Source organism: Ovis canadensis, chromosome 8 (assembly GCF_042477335.2).
Source record: "Ovis canadensis isolate MfBH-ARS-UI-01 breed Bighorn chromosome 8, ARS-UI_OviCan_v2, whole genome shotgun sequence".
NCBI classification, from domain to species: domain Eukaryota; kingdom Metazoa; phylum Chordata; class Mammalia; order Artiodactyla; family Bovidae; genus Ovis; species Ovis canadensis.
The window spans coordinates 63,568,858-63,583,994 of record NC_091252.1 but is presented as its reverse complement, the minus strand read 5'-3'; the positions used below and the strand labels follow the sequence as shown (position 1 = coordinate 63,583,994).

General features: G+C 39.9%; 1 protein-coding gene across 4 annotated transcripts in view; it reads left to right on the top strand.

The window, feature by feature from the left end:
- Positions 1–1,541: 1,541 nt before the first annotated feature.
- MRAP2 (melanocortin 2 receptor accessory protein 2) overlaps positions 1,542–15,137 on the top strand; it is an 82,422-nt gene continuing 68,826 nt past the window's right edge. Inside the window, exon 1 of one of the 4 annotated variants that reach the window (XM_069598342.1) lies at positions 1,542–1,708. The gene's annotated coding sequence lies outside the window, so the exon portion shown is untranslated. Of the gene's footprint in view, positions 1,920–15,137 lie in introns of all 4 variants that reach the window. The other 3 variants (XM_069598339.1, XM_069598348.1, XM_069598343.1) reach the window with 3 other exon arrangements.

Below are 15,137 nucleotides of genomic sequence, written 5' to 3'. Positions count from 1 at the left end.
ATCAGCATGGTGTGAAGTGAAGAAGCAATTGCCCAGGGACACAATCCAGCTAAGGGGTGCACAAAAGAAATTGAAATTAAAGTGTAGATACTCACAGACACCTGCTTCCCAGGTTCAATGGTAAAGAGCCCACCATCAATGCAAAAGATAGGGTTTGATCCCTGGATCAGAAAGATCCCCTGAAGGAGGAAATGGCAACCCACTGCAGTATTCTTGCCTGGAAGATCCCATGGACAGAGGAGCCTGGCAGGCTACAGTCCATGGATTTGCAGAGTCAGACACAACTGAGCGGGCATACTTGCTCAGAGACACAGTTAAAGCTAAGACAATCTGATACTGAGATACTGACCGTAGTTCCAAGGAAAGAGCTTGGTGGGACTACTCTCTCTGCTTAGGGTACGCATGGCCTCTAACAGCTCACTGCAAACAAATTCTGAACAGTCTTTTTGTTGTTCGCCTTTTTTCCATAAAAACAAGAATCCTCTTAGGATTTCTTTCCATTAGTGAAAGCAGGTGCTAATGTAAGCCTTTCATAAAAATGAAGTGGTATAAAAGTGAGCTTTCAAAAAGAGTAGAGGGTAACTAACTATATTGGATTTTTATTTTACATTATTGCAGATGTACCAGAGCACTATTTTATTCTGTTTTTTAAACAATATACTGTCATGAACAGTTCCTCATATTACTATTTAGCCATCACAATTACCTATTTAAAATGTAAAACTAATATAAGTATATCACAGAACACTTGAAAAAGAGTTACCAGTAATTCCACTACCAAACTGTTGATCTTTGTATATTTTTTAAATTCAAATTTACTTTGTATTTAAATTAATTATCTTATTTTTTTTTACTTAAATTTTTTTTAACTTTTTCTTCTTTTTTTTACTTTTTGGCCCCACTATGTGGCTTGTGGAATCCTAGCTTCCTGACCGTGGATCAAACCCATGCTCCCTGCATATAAATAGTTTTCATAAGGTTATAATCACAGTATATAAAGTGTCCTATTCATATTTTACAATTTTTATTTATTTTTATGCTCTCCCTTGAGCCAGAAAGTGTTAAAGGCAGCTTATAAAGTTACATAAACTTACTAAAATATTTGCTAGGCATCAGCCAGGGCCTCCTTCAGAGAGTCAAACATGACAAATGAGAATTCGGAGCCCTTTTATGGTTTTGAGACTTTCTTACAAGTCATATATTCAGTGTTATTTCCTCAGCTCTCTGTCTGCCTCAGGGAGACAAAGTGTCTGCATAAGTCCTGTTATGTCAACCGGGATGATAAGCAAAGCACCTTCACCAGTTTGCCACACGCACATACCAACCCCACAAAATAAACAAAACCAAAATCTACTTTCACCAAGCGTTTTGTAACTTTGATCATTCCCTAAAGTTTTGGGAGCCGTAGGGTGCAAAGCCTCTGTCATCTCGCTGGCATCCCCATCCTTCCTCCTCTGAGTAACAAACTCTTCCCCTCACCTCACCCACAACAGTCCCACCCACTTTCAGGCCCTTCCTAACCAAAAGCAGTAGCAGATTCTGATTCGGATCATTTCCTCAACAAGGGCAGGTCTGGCTCTTCAAGGATGTCTCTGGTTTTTTGCAGCTGAGAAAAGTGTTTTTGGACTTCTAACATTACAATACAAGGGTTAGGAAGCAGATCAGAGGGAAAGAAGCTGAGGCCAAGAGAGTGGTTAGCACGGGAAATGTAAGTCAGTGAAGTTTCCACTTTGGGGCAGTTGCTGGGGAGGGTGGAGGAAGGGATGAAGTCCAGCAAAACAGCAAAGAAGTACCTGAAGAATGTAGCAGCTGGTGGGGCCTGAAGACCAGAAGTGACAAGTCTGGGACCAGCATGAAAAGTCTGGGCCTGGAGGAAAGTGGCCCCACCTTGAGATGAAATGAGGACCTTGGGAAAGTAGGTCATTTGGGAGGGAAGGGGATGCATGCACCTTCACAGGGGAGGTATTTGTAACTGGACTTGAAGGGTGGATGAACTAGAAACTGGAGCCATTCCTGGGTCTGTCCTGGCTCCTGGCTGCCTGTGAACATTTGGGAAGAACTATGAATTGACGCTATCAAATCGATCCAAAGATAAGGGAGAGTTGTAGTGAGGGTAGAGTTGAATTTTAAAAAAAGTATTTTTTGGTATGGATTAGTTGATGGGGTGGTGTGGGGAGATGGGTTGAGTGGAGCAAGGGAAGAGACTGTATCTATGAATTCTGGAGTGTTCACAGTTAGGGGTTTTTCTTTTTGTTACTTTGTCTCAGTGTTGGAGTTATTTGGTAAAAGGGGAAGGAATCGTGCTGGGGATGGAAAGTGATTTTCTGCCTCTTGCTGGGTTCACCTGTTACCATGGTGACTGATTTCATCAGCCAGGAGGGAGGGCTTGCTACAGAGACGCTCTATATTGGACTGTTGTGACTTCGAAGGGAAATATTTACAGCTCTGTCAGCATAGCTATTCCAGCTGAGACTGTGACTTCATGGAACATTCAGCTACATTTCTAAAGTTTGTTATTGATTCCAAGTAACATCACTGTTTTTGATCAGCTACCAGGAGCAAATCACAGCAGGATGTATATTAACCCCTACGTTGGTTGGGGTTAGTTTATCTTTTTCTTTCAGTTCTGTCAGTGATAAAATTAGCTGCTCCACTTGGGGTTTTGAATCCATCCAAAAGACAAAAATAATTGTGTGAGACACATGTGGCTGGGTCCTAGGGAAAGCTATTGTCCTCACTCCATGGCTTTCTGGGAGGAAAAGTTAGAGAGTCCTCATTCTCCAATAAAATGCCCTTCCCTTGAGCATTGGTGAGAAATGAATGTTATAAAGGACGCTGCTTGGGCAGCTGGTTTATATTACAGAGCTCAGTCCATTTTACCTCTTCCCTATGGTGGAATCCTTCACTTACCAGACTCCTTCTTCCTTAGAAATGAGCGGGTCCTTATAAACAAAAAATCTTTTTTTCCCTCTGCTTGTGTTTAAAACTATATGAGTTATTGTAGGTTTGTGCATACTTTTGGTTTGAAACCCGGTTTCTTGGCTTTTGAAGTTGAGTACCTCTTCAGATTCCATCAATAACAAAATCTGGATATACTGTCCTGCACCAAAAGCAGAGAGTAATAGTCTGAGTCTTTCAGACTCCTAGTATAAGGTTGTACTTGCGTGCATGCTTGTCGTGTCCGACTCTATGAGACCCCAAGGACTATAACCAGACTGTGTCCTTGGAATGTCTCAGGCAAGACTATTGGAGTGGATTGCCATTTCTACTCCAGGGGATCTTCCCAACCTAGGGATCAAACCTGCATGTCTTGCATTCTCTACATTGGCAGGAGTATTCTTTACCTCTGAGCTACCTGAGAAGCCAGTGTAAGATTGCCTCCAACTTAATTAGCAAAGTGTTGTTCTCATTCTAATTGAGTGCTTGAATGTAACTTTCAAAAAATGATTGCTTCACTTTCTACAGTGATGTTTTCCATCTTGAAAAATAATTTTGTTAATTAAGTTAATCTTTTTTTTCCTAACACCAAAAGCAGTTTGTATTGGGGTTTTGGGTGAACTCTGGGAGTTGGTGATGCACAGGGAGGCCTGGCATGCTGCAATTCATGGGATCGCAAAGAGTCAGACACGACTAAGCTGATTAACAATACTGTGATAGTTTCAGGTGAACAGTGAAGGGACTCAGCCATACGTATACATGTACCCATTCTCCCCCAAGCACCCCTCCCATTCAGGCTGACACATAACATTGAGCAGAGTTCCATGTGCTATGCAATAGGTTTTTGTTGGTTATCCATTTTAAATATAGCAGTGTGTGCATGACCTTCCCCAAGTCTGTAACTGTGCCTTCCCACTGACAACCATGAGTTCATTTTCTAAGTCTGTGAGTCTCTTTCTGTTTTGTAAGTAAATTCATTTGTATCATTTCTTTTTAGATTCCACATATAAGGAATTAAGTTAATCTTGATGAAATATTTGTGTGTAAAGAGGGATTTGAAGGAAATACTGAGGATTTTTACATATTCCTAGCCCAGTTCTGAAACCAACACTACTCTAAACACAGTTCATCAGAGAATTAAAAACAGAACCTTCTGACAGACACTCATCATTGAAACCTTTTAACCTTTTCCCTCAACTTTAACTTCACCTAAAACAGAGGGTCTCTTATTCATTCTTTATTCATCTATAGATTTGTTGAGATATTATTGCGAACTTGGAACATTTTGAACATACATTGTGGATATTGTTGATGTTGTATTTGAATTTGCTTCTGGAAGAGGTATATTTTGTTTTACTTCTATGGCAGAGTAGACTTTAGATTCAAAACCTAAGATTCTTTTGATTAATTTTTTATAAGTACCACGATTTTATTTTTTGAGAAGAGTAATGACTAACTCAGGACTAAGAAAATTTTAAATATTTGCCATAATAGGGCTTCCCTGGTGGCTCAGATGGTAAAGAATCTACCTGCAATGCAGGAGACTTGCATTCGATCCCTGAGTCAGGAAGATCCCCTAGAGAAGGGAATGACTACCCACTCCAGTATTCTTCCCTGGAGAATTCCATGGACAAAGGAGCCTGGCAAGCTACCACCCATGGGGTTGCAAAGAGTTGGACATAACTGAGCAATTAACACCCTTAATAGGAAATCTCCCCTTGAGTTCCTCATCAAAATATCATTAACACCTAGAGTGTCTTTCATTTCAGCCATCTGAATAAAAGCATTTTAAGAGCTTTTGTTTTTATTTCCCTTCTAAATGCAGGTATGGGAAAGACACTAGTGTTTTTAGAAATAAAGATACTATGATATCACAGATGAAGACACAGTTTCTCTTTCCAAGGAATGTACACTAATGTGGGGGAGATAGATAAGTAAGTAAATATTACATAGCAGTATAGTGAGGGTAACAAGAGAGGTATGCAGAACATTCAAGGATGACTAACTGGCCTAGAAAAGTTGGAGGAAATCAGGAAGCTTTCTCAGGGGAGTTGATGCTGGTCTTGATATTTAAGGACCAAGATGAGTCTGCCTATCAGGGTAAGGCTGAGGGAGGGCACAGGTGCTCCAGACTGAGGAAACCACAGGAAGGCAAGGGGAATGCTGGTGAGCAGATGGGGCTGTGACTTAGGGAAAAAAGCGCACAACTTGTTGAGCATTTATTATATGCTGGGTCCTATGTGCAACCCATTTCTAATTCAAAACGCTTTAAGGTATGTTGTTATTATTATTCCTTTAAAAAATATTATTTCTTTTTTATGAGGGGAGGAAACAGAGGTTTAATGAGGATGAGTACTTGCCCTTGATCCCAGTGATGGAATGGGACATCCAGACCAACTCAGCTGACCTTAGAGGAGTTTGTTTCCACTTCTTTTGAGTAGAGTCAGTATAAAATTGGACTGAAAGAAGGCATTGGCTTCTGTTTGATTCAATTTCCTCATAAATGATACAATCATGTATTATAATTATGAATAATTTACTCAGTTATGATAAATAAAATGATTTCATAGGGAGTCAGATGTTTGAACAAGACTTAGGATGTAAAATATGAGCCTGAGATGGAATTTCCTGATTGAAACATTTTGATAAATTAAAATGTATTTTTCTGACATGTAAGAGACCCATTTTTAAAGCCAAGCTTCTTGAAGAGGTCCTATTTCTGTTTACTGTGTCATGGGAGATATGGAGAGGTGGGTGTTGGTAGCGTCAGGTAGAAGCTTTTGTGGGCTTCTCTTCTTTTTCTCCTTAAGGAAGAGAACTAAAATGCTGAAATAAATTAGTGGAACATTAAGTTTGGAAGTTTTAAATACATATGGTCTCAGAAAATACATACCTAAAGGATCGTTTTCTTCATGTATGAAGGAAACAGGTGCCGTTTCACTTTAAGAGCTCATTATATTCCCCATTGTACAACTGCATTGGTGGCAAACCCACTGCGTATCTTTTGAAATGAATATATCCCGGTGTACTCAAGAGTCTGTTTAGTACATCCTACAGATTGCCTTGGAATTTGTCCCTGAAGTTGTAAACATAAGAGAGCAGACTAGTAATCATTCTATCAAAGTGTTTGAAATGTATAAGCACAGAATAGTGCCTAAATTTTCTTATTCCCAATTACATTTTTTATACCCCTCTCTCCATATAGTAAGCATGGTTTAAGACCAGGGACTATGCTAACTATGGGCCACTATATTGGTTTCTAAGGATAAAAAGATAATATCTGGTATCTGCCAATTTTAACAGGACACCAAACTTCTAGTCCACTAATCACCATGTAGCTTAGTGAACAATAAAACAGAGATATGGGCATTCAGTTGGAGAAGACATAGGAAGACTCAGCGAATTATGCCCTAATTAGGGAGGGCTTCAAACGGTTTCACAAAGGCATTACTTCTTCAGTCTCAAGAATGAGTAGGGTCCCTTTAGGAAGATAAGTAGAATATTCCAAAAAGTGAGGTCAGCATCAGCAAAAGCATGGAGGCATGAAAATGCACAAGAGGTTTTAAAAACAGGAAGTTAAAACCAGGCCAGAGGCGAGAGTGTATCAGACAAGTGTACAGACAAGAGTCCTGTAGAGAGAGGAAAGTAGGTGTCTATCAGGGGCCCAGTTTAAAAGGCATCCTGGTGCAGATTATGAAGGGCTTTGCTCCCTGTTCTAAAGTAATTGAGCAAAAAGCCAGTGCAGGGTGTTTAAACAAGTGAATTGAGAGCTCAGTATCTCAAGGCTGGTTGGCTTCAGTCTGTATATGCTTTTGATAACCTAGTCCTGTTTTCACAGTCTGATTTGGATATTCAAGCTCAACCATTCGTGTCTTCAGGAAAGAAGGCGAATGGTCAGCAACCATCTTGTACACAGAAGTTCCGCTCTTTCATCTCCCAGTTATCCCTTTTCTAGGCTGAATCAGACTCACTCCTCGTGGAGCTTAGTCTCAAGTCTTTAGATAACTGCCTTTATAGGGTTCCACTGAACTTCTGCCAAGTTCTTTTCTTCCTCCAGACTTCATCATTAAAACTCATGTGTTTATTTTTGACTAGGCAAAGCATTGAAATAATTCAAACATAAATCCCCAAGTAGTATTATATCTTTCCCATCCTATCCTCCATCTGCCCATTTGTTATTGTTCTCTCCCAAAGATAACCACTGTTGTTAATTTCCTGTTTGCCTTTCCAGGATTTTTAGCATATAAAAGCCAGTGGAATAATATGTGATTTTCCCTTTTTTAAAAAACAAAGGTTAGATTTCTCTTCATAAAGTTCTGCACTTTAATTTGGTCACTTAATGTCTTGAAACTATTTCTAAAGTAGTTCACAAAGTTTTTCTTCATTCTTTTCTAAGATACACAATAATCCATTGAATGAGTATACTATAATTTTTTAAACCAACTCCCCATTGATGGACGGCTAGGTTGTATGCATGTGTTTGCTATTTAAATTTCACCTGTGTAAATATACGTAGAGGATAAGTTTTTTGAAGTGCAATTTCTATTTGAAGTGGAATATAAATATATATATATGTATGTATATATATATGTATATATATACAATTGTAATTTTGCTGTGTTATTGCATGCTAAGTTGCTTCAGTTGTGCCTGACTCTTTGCAACCCTATGGACTGTAGCCCACCAGACTCCTCTGTCCATGGGATTCTCCAGGCAAGAATACTAGAGTGGTATGAATAAAACGCGTATTATAAGATTTTAGAAGGTGGAAAGAAAGCAGATATCATGTTCTCTTCCAGCAGTGGAGGGAGATGAGTGGCTATCAGCTGCTCTGAGTTTTTGCAAGAACTTCCAGATTCCCCTTCCAGCCACCCTTCTCGGGACTACAGGGCTACTGGGAAATTGACTGAAGTTTTTAGCCACCTCATGTGAACAGTTGACTCAGTGGAAAAGACCCTGATGCTGGAAGGGATTGGGGGCAGGAAGAAAAGGGGACGACAGAGGATGAGATGGCTGGATGGCATCACCGACTCAATGGACATGAGTTTGGGTGAACTCCGGGAGTTAGTGATGGAAAGTGAAGCCTGGCGTGCTGCAATTCATGGGGTCGCAAAGAGTTGGACAAGACTGAGCTACTCACCTGAACTGAACTGAACTGAACTGGGTGTTTGGAAATAAAAATCAGCTGAAAAATTTACAGTTGAGTAAAGGAGCATGTTAATAGCTCAGTCATGTCCAACTCTTTGCGACCCCATGGACTGTAGCCCTCCAGGTTCCACTATCCTTGGGATTCTCCAGGTAAGAAAACTGGAGTGGGTTGCCATTCCCTTCTCCTGAGGATCTTCCCGACCTAGGAATCAAACTCAGTTCTCCTGCATTATAGGTGGATTCTTTACCACCTGGGCTACCAGGGAAGCCCAAAGGAGCATAGCATAACACTAATATTAATAAATGTATATATATTCACACACACATATATTTATATGTCCATATATACAGTTAATATAATAATGGAATAAGTCTATTAACAATAGTGATGAATAAGGTAAAATATCAAGAGATAAGTGTATCAATAATTAAACAAAGACCTATGTGAAGTAAATGAGAGGATATTTATGAAGGACAAAATGGGCTTGGACAAATGGAAAGACATTCATTTTCTTGGATGGCAAAACTCACTATCATAAAGAATTTATTGACATTTTATTTGTATACTAGTCTTGTCAGTTTTAGTTGACTATACTATGGGTGCTTGAAAAGGAGATTATTCTCCATTTTCTAGGTATTGGATTTTTATTAATTATCTCTTATTAATTGTATTATTTAGGTATTCTATATCCTTATTCGGTTTTTGCCAATTTATTTCTGAGAGATAAACTCCTATTAGAAATATATTTTTGCCAATCTTTCTTGTATTTCCTATAGTTTCTGAATTATGAAAATTTTTGCTGTGTTATTTTATGCTCAAGTAAATATTTATAGCTGTTACAGAGTCACCATTAATTACAAGGAGTCAGGATTTTTAAATGCCTTCTTATTGTTTCATTAATGTTCCTTTTCTGGTACTATATCTATTATGATTTTATAATTGGGGTCCGTGCTTTCTTTTGGTTTCTAAATACCTGGTATAACTTTCCCCACTTTTATTTTAAACCTTTCTGACTTACTTTGTTTTAAGTGATTCTTTTACACACAGCTTGGAGTTGCGTTTTGCTTTTTAGTCTTGCCTACAATTCTTTTTCTTTTAATAGATATGTTCATTCGTTTATATTTATTGATTTAAAAGACATGCAGTCTCAATTCTGTTAGATTTTTATATATGTCATTTTATAGTTTCTAAAAAAGTATTTTTTAAAAAAGTATTTCAGTCTGTGATCTTTATATTCTGGATGATTTATCTGATATTTAGGAAGTTTAGTGGTTTTGTTTTGTGGTTACTTGTATAATTGTAGATATGTATTACCCTTAACCCTTTATTTCTTTAGAGACAATATCTATTTTTCCTTACTATGAGCAATAATGTGCTGTGCTGTGTCCAACTCTTTGCAACCCTATGGACTGTAGCCCACCAGGCTCCTCTATCCAAGGGATTCTCCAGGCAAGAATACTGGAGTGCATTGCCATTTCCTTCTAAAACAAGCTTATTTTCATGTTTTCCACTAAACTCCTTCCCCTATATATCCTAATTTTTAATTAGGATAATAATTTTTAAAATATATCTTTATACCTTTATATGTGCTTGTATCTGTATTCCTTTGATAGCCTTAAATGATATCCTTTGACTCAGATATATTACAGATCATTGGATTTTTCTTCCCACCTTTTTTGCCCATCTTCCCATTTCACTGTGTAATAATTAAATCACATTTATACTGCTAGACATATACTAATTATTATACAATGTCTCTATATTGCAGGGGTTGTATCGTATTTACCATTTTGTTTCTGTCCCTCTCATTCTCATACTACTTAAGTAGTTTTCCAGGCTCCTGTATTTCTGGACATAAGGATATACATTCCATGAGGCAGTGGACTTTGAACCTCCCCAGACTTTAGGGCCACTTGTTGTTCATTGAGTTAAACACAGTTACTAACTGGCTAGAAGAAAATACTTTGAATTACTTGTGTGTTGCATGGTGTATGGCTTGGGACCAATAAGTTCATCCTGGTAAGGAAAGGAGCCAGAAATTGCCTGATGAAGAGCTTCAAACAATGTTTTCTCAAGCTTTTATTGTTGCTATAAAAATGCCTTTCCTCTACTGCCTGCTGACCTGCCCTGGGAATCTCAGCTTCCTGCTATCTTTGTAACTCTCTCAAAGGAGGTACTAGCACTTTAAATCACAGCATCAAAAATCATGATTGAATGTTTTTTCCTTTCTTTGTGTCCTAGGGGCCTCACTGTTCTAAAGAGACACATGGATAATGCTCTAGCTGGTAAAAAAAAAAAAAAAAGCATGAGCTCATAACTGCACTTTTCTGCTGGGATATCAAAATATCAGTGTTATGAATGAAGGGAAATTTGATGGAACCTTTATATTGGGAGGATCTGTAAGCCAAGTGGTCTTCTGACTCCCACACTGTAAACTAGTCACAGGCTATTTAACTCCATGGTTTTAGGTTTTCCTTCTTAAATCTTTATATCCAGTGGGATTGGAAAGGAAGCATTGATTGGGCATCTTTTCCTTAACTGTATGTTTTTCTATACAATATGAATTAAAGCCCTCATGTGTTCACTAGAATGGAGGGGTTTTTTTTTTTTATTTGTTTTTAAGCATCTTCTCTTCAGGTCTCACTTCTCAATAGAAATGACATAGAAACAATTTCTGAGCCCCTAATTGCCTTTTCTTTCAAAGTTCCATGGTCTCTTAACATATGTGTTTAAAACACATTGCCTATAGGTACTCTGAATCCCAGACCAGTTATACAACAACAACAATTTAACTAGGTGTCATTATGGATAACTGAGTTGTGCTGGGAGTGGGAGAAAGTTGGCCTCTTTGGACAGTAAATTTGCCAACTTCATCAGCATGGAGCTTGGGTGTTTTCTTTCCTTGGTGATTCTTTCTTGTAGTTTGTACATTTCATTGTCCTTTCATGTTGGGTTTAATCAGCCTTACTTTGCTCTCCTGAGGGGTCATTTCAGAACGTTGTTCTTGGCACACGACTCTGGCTATTACTCTGTGGTTACTGCAGGGCACCACTCAGATCCCTCTTCCCATCTCCTTTTTTAAACTCCTGTTATTGTCCCACGCTGCCCTGGAACTTGTTTATCCAAATTTTGAAAGCCTGCCAGGGCTACTGAACACAGAGGCCCCCAAAGCTTTTCCTTATTCAGAGTTACACAGTCGTCAGTCTGCAGTGAGCTAAGGGCTTCTTTCCACACTGTTTAGGGCATTGAGATCCTCCCCAGGAAGACATCCTTCAGTTAGAGGTGCCCTATCACACAGGTTGGCACATTCATCATTGACTGTACATACTTAGACACATGGCAGTAAATTTCTCTTCACTGAATGAAGTCTTCCGAAAGGTACTGGGCCTTTGTCTAGAGAGTATAAACATGAAATGCTAACTGTATGCAAGGGTTAAGTCTGCAGCCTTGACCATTTTCCTTAGAGCCAAGGTACTCTTCTGAGAGGAAATAATGGAGCTTATGGGAAAGAGAAAGATGCTTGCTTGATGAGATGGTCCCCATCCAAACACTAGCCACTTGCAGCTGGATGAAGCTGAGAACAGAAATCACAACTCTGGTGGAGAAGAGGCTTATCTGTCTCTTCGGAGTTCTGCTTATCTAGTTTGTTACATTCCTCTTAGGAAGGGTCTATGTTCTCCAGGAACATAGATAGAAATTTATGAACACTACAGCAAGAAGTAATCATCCACTCTAAGAAAATATAATGTTCATTACACTTAAGTCATACAGTCTACTGTGTACTTAAATACACAATCTTGTAGTCTAAAATGGGTCTTAGTGCCAGTTGCTACTACTCATTCTTCAGAGTTATCTTGGTTGCAAGACAGCCTGGATTCATGTGTGTGTCCATGTGGTTCTTGATCTCACTGTCCTGAATTCATTTCTGCCTTTTGCTCAGAAAGCCTCTGTCCTTAAAAAAATATTTTTCTTAATTTGTTCCAATAGCAGAGTGGGTGTTCTAAATCGTCATCAGTTGACTTCTAAGGGAGAGTATGCTCCCCCACTCAGTCTGCTCTGACTAGGACTGACTTTCCCTCTCTAGCCCCTTTGGAACAGAATCCATCCATAAGGAGACCCTCACCAGTGCACCCCCACCATGGCACTGCCTGTGTAACCACTGGATCTCTCCCCCTACCCAGCAATGTCAACTCCATAGATAACCACTAAGTTACTTAGCACCCATTATCATGTATCTTCCAGAAGTTCTAAAATGAAGAACTGCTAGATTCAAGAAGCAACTCCTGAGATTATGACTGCCAAATCAGGGAATCTCAGCATTGGACAAAATCAAACCTAGAAGGATGATTCAGAAGGTTTGTCATTTGTACTTCACCTAGAATTCTTTCTGCAGCCTTCTCCAAAACCTATGTGTTCTGTGAAGCAGGGGCAGAATTTATCTTGTTCACTAACATATTCTCAGAACCCAGAATAGAGCCAGGAATGGAAAAGTAGTTAATAATGTTCATTTTGATTTGTAACACCATAGTGTCTAGCCCTGGTACTCATCGAAAGTGAGATGAATTTTTGTCTTTTGGTATGTCTGTGTGTGTGTGCATGCCTGCTCAGTCATGTCTGATTCTTTGTGACTCCATGAACTGTAGCCTGCCAGGCTCCTCTGTTCATGGGATGCTTCAGGCAAGAATACTGGAGTGGGTTGCCATACCCTCCTCCAGTGGATCTTCCCAACCCAGGGATCGAACCCAGGTCTCCCACATTGTAGGCAGATTCTTTACCATCTGAGCCACCAGGGAAGCCCAAGAATACTGGAGTGGGTGGCCTATCGCTTCTCCAGGGGATCTTCCTGACTCAGGAATCGAACCAGAGTCTCCTGCATTGCAGGCAGATTCTTTACCAGGGAAGCCCTTATAAAGTCTGGATAACAGTAAATGATACCTAAATGTTCAATATAAATAAGCAGTTGTCTTTGAGAGAAAGAAGACAAGGATGTTTCCGTGTATCTTAGAGTCCGAGGCCTCCTATTCTGTTTCAAATATTCTGTATTTCCTTAGAAAATACAAACATCCAGTGTATCTACTTGGGATATAGGGAAGATGAGTTATTGATTTAAATCTAGCATCTGGCATAGAGCTAAACCTCTCCTGCCCAAAGAGACATCTGAAATGGAGCCCACAGTTGATTGCTCTTTGATGATTCAGTGTTCACTCTGCTTTCAAAATCTGGGGGAATATCCATTAGAGTTTGGCAAAAAACTCTTGCTGTCTAATCAGCAGTACAAGCCCTGAGTTTTCCTCAGAAGCTGGAGGGAAGGACTGGTTTTCAAACAATGTAATTGCCAATCAGACAAGACAGAGCTTACTCCTTTTGTTTGATCTTTGAGTTAAATGATTTCGCCTGGTCCTGGGAGGGAAATGACAGCTCAGTGTGCCATCCACCCTCTACAGGTAACTGTTTCTGGTGACTAAAGAACTATAGGCACATCTATAATCTGCATTGAATCAGGCAACATACTGCTTACAGGTTCATTTAAGTCCTAAAGCAGAGCCCTCTCCAGAAGATTAAAGGGAACTAATTTTCCTACCATCATGAGGAAGAAAGTGCCGTGTGACTTTAGTTCTTTCTGTTCATTTATTTGGCCTCACTGTGTGTCATGTGTGATTGTGTCCAGACCAGGAATCGAACCCACGCTGTCTGTACTGGAAGCACGGAGTCTTAGCCACTGGATGACCGGAAAAGTCCTGTTTTTTTTTCTCATAAGGCAGATACCTTACCAAAGCTGATCCCAAAGGGATAAAAATGAAAGAGGAAATGGGTAGAAAATGAAAATAATTGGGAGTCCAAGGACAAAGGTAGACTCTATAGACTCAAGTGATGGGGTCTGTAAGAGGCGGAGCTGGAGGTGGGATAAAGGGATGTGTGCCCAGGGACCCTCTGATCTACGTGCTAGCTGGAAAATACCCAAGCTCCCACTTGACATGGTTGTCTTGCTTGACTGACTGCTTTCATTTAAACGTTCCATCCATCTGGCTGGATCTGACACTGTTTGGTATCACTGTCCTGCTTGATGTTATGAGTTTAGCTGAATTCAGATTCAAAGAGTAGTTTATAATAAACGCCATTTATCTCAAATTTGAGGGAAATCTGTATGACGGGAATGACATTGCCACCTAGGCTCCTAAATTCCATCCATTTCTCCTCTTGATGCTCATCTAGATTATCTTGGCAGACTAAGTACCAAGTCTTTACATCTGGCAGATCTCAAAGGGCACCTGCCTTGGGTTTATGGACCCTCCCAAGAGGCATGAAGCTCACCTTGCCAACTGACGCCTGATACATGAAGCTTGAACAAACTCCTTTTGTCCTTTACTGGCATCCTGACTGATCACAAGATGGGACTGTCTAATCAGATTCACAGGAATCAGAGATCTTACCTAGGGGCTTCCCAGGTGGCGCTAATGGTAAAGAACCTGCCTGCCAATGCAGGAGACATAAGAGGTGTGGATTTGATCCCTGGGTCGGGAAGACCCCGTGGAGAAGTAAAAGGCAACCCACTCCAGTATTCTTGCCTGGAGAATCCCCATGGAGAGAGGAGCATGGCAGGCTATAGTCCATGGCGTTACAGAGTCGGACACAACTAAAGTCACTTAGTACACATGCACACACCCAGAGTCAAGCATTCCTGATAATTTCAAGGAGATAACAGATCAAGAAGCACAGGGTAATCAGGGACCAGCCTAGGGCTATCAACACAGGTCTTCAGGACGTTTCATGAAGTCCTGGATTCACTGTAGCTCAGGGGAATTCTGGACATGTCTGAGGGATATATCAGGTCAGATCATGTACAGAAGAGGGCCATTTTAGTCTTGAAACCTCGCCTTTTCATACTCAGTTGGTTACAGAGCTTACATGCCTGTGACAGAGAACTCTGCCCCAGAGCATTACAAAGCCCAGGCTTGATCACCTGGTACCCATGGATAAACCTTTCCTTAGAGAAGGACTCTTCTGCCAGCAATGTAATTACTTTACTTGGCGGGAGAGCTGTTATTAGCAT